The following is a 1,678-nucleotide window of genomic DNA, read 5'->3' as shown; positions in this document are numbered from 1 at the left end:
TGATCACCCTCACTCGCTTTTTGATTTGATCGTTTTTTGGGAAAGAGAAAGAGAGTACTCGTTCGTTCTGCACTTAAACCTGAAACAGGAGGCGGAGAGGAGGAGAGGCATGAGGAATGAAGAACAATGAAACTTTAGTCCCATGTCGCTAAATCAACCTCATCAAATGAGACTGAGAACTTTAAAGCAAGGAAAAATTATGTCGTTCAATTCATACCTTTCTCGGCCTTTTGGCTAAGATCAAGTGTAGTATCTGTTCTTATCAGTTTAATATCTGATACGTGGGCCATTGGTCCATTATGATATTAAATTAATTTTTTATGGGAAGAGGGTTCATCACAATAGCTTGCTATTGGAATCCTTGCGCGTCGCCTTTGTGTTGCACTATTGTATAGGCTGGCGCACCCGACCAAATATAATTTAAATAACAAAATTAGCTTTATTAAAGCTATATTAAATTGAGTTAGTTCTTAAATTTATTCTTTATGTTTTACTTCTTTAAAAAACATTAGATACCTTCTTACTACTCGGATACCCAATCCACCAAGAGAGTGTGATCCCAACAAATCGAGTTGTTATATCAACAGAGAGACATGAGTTGCAACTTTAGTCCCACGTCGCTGAATTAAGCGCTTCGAGCGCGATTTGAATCTTCAAAAGAAAGTAGGATGTAACTATCCAATTTATATCTTTCTCAGTTTTTTGGCTAAAATCAAGTATAGTATATGTTCTTATTAATTAAATATTTGATAAGTGAGTCATCGGTCTACTATGATGTTAAATTAATTTTTTATTGGGAGAGGCTTCACCATAGTAAGTTTGCTACTGAGATCCTCGTGTGTGTCGCCCTTACGTTGCACCATTGTATGGGTTTGATGCATCTAAACAATATAATTTAAATATCAAGATTAACATTACAAAATTATATTAAATTGAGCCAGACTAATTAAAATATATTTTGTTTTGCAATCTTGCATATTGCACGTTGGGAGTTTAGATATGGGGGTTGGTCTTTGTTGGTTCCATTCTATTTGATAGAAAAACATATCTAGAGTATTACTCGTGAACTTAGGCATTTGTAGAATATATTGAACTTAGGCCGTAAATAAGGAGGGTTAGGTTTTAGCGTGTTCAAGTATAAAAAGTTAAGTTTTAGCGTGTGAAAGCTATTTTGAAGTTTATTTTATTTTTTATAAGTTGATTCAAATTTGGTGTAAGCTTTCATTCCTTTAGATATTCTTGTCTTCACAATTTAAGCTTAGCTTAAACTTCTCAATTTAAGTTTGGTTTGAAGTTGATCTTTTCAGATATTATCAAACTCTAAATTTAAACTTATTTGATTGTTTAAATTTTTTTACTTATTTGATTGGTTATTAAGCTTTCATAGTTTAAATTTACTTGTTCATTTTATTTTTTTTATTTAGTGTTTTGATAATAGTTTTATTAATGAATGGTTGAATAGGCGGGAGGTTGATTGGTTGAGCAGGTTGTTGCACGAAGCTAGTCGTTGGAGGAATTAGCTGGATCTCGATTGGGCCTTCTACTCTAGTTCCTCGTATAGTGTGAGGGCACGTTATCGACGCAGCAGGATCATGTGGTAAAGTACTTCCGGTTGCTGCTTGTTGTTGCGGTACCAATTTTTGTGCTCGGGAAGTTATCAACAATTCCAAATCCTCTT

At 34.1% G+C, this 1,678-nt stretch overlaps 2 non-coding genes across 2 annotated transcripts; both read left to right on the top strand.

Annotated features, from left to right (window-relative positions):
• Nucleotides 1-213: 213 nt before the first annotated feature.
• Nucleotides 214-410, top strand: LOC121988262. Its single transcript, XR_006113995.1, has one exon. It is a non-coding gene; the product is annotated as a U2 spliceosomal RNA (small nuclear RNA).
• Nucleotides 411-685: 275 nt separating this feature from the next.
• Nucleotides 686-886, top strand: LOC121987991. Its single transcript, XR_006113775.1, has one exon. It is a non-coding gene; the product is annotated as a U2 spliceosomal RNA (small nuclear RNA).
• Nucleotides 887-1,678: the final 792 nt, after the last annotated feature.

The sequence above is a fragment of the Zingiber officinale genome, chromosome 5B (genome assembly GCF_018446385.1).
Source record: "Zingiber officinale cultivar Zhangliang chromosome 5B, Zo_v1.1, whole genome shotgun sequence".
Lineage (NCBI taxonomy): Eukaryota > Viridiplantae > Streptophyta > Magnoliopsida > Zingiberales > Zingiberaceae > Zingiber > Zingiber officinale.
Note: the sequence above shows the minus strand (reverse complement) of the source record. Positions and strands in the feature narration are given on the sequence as shown.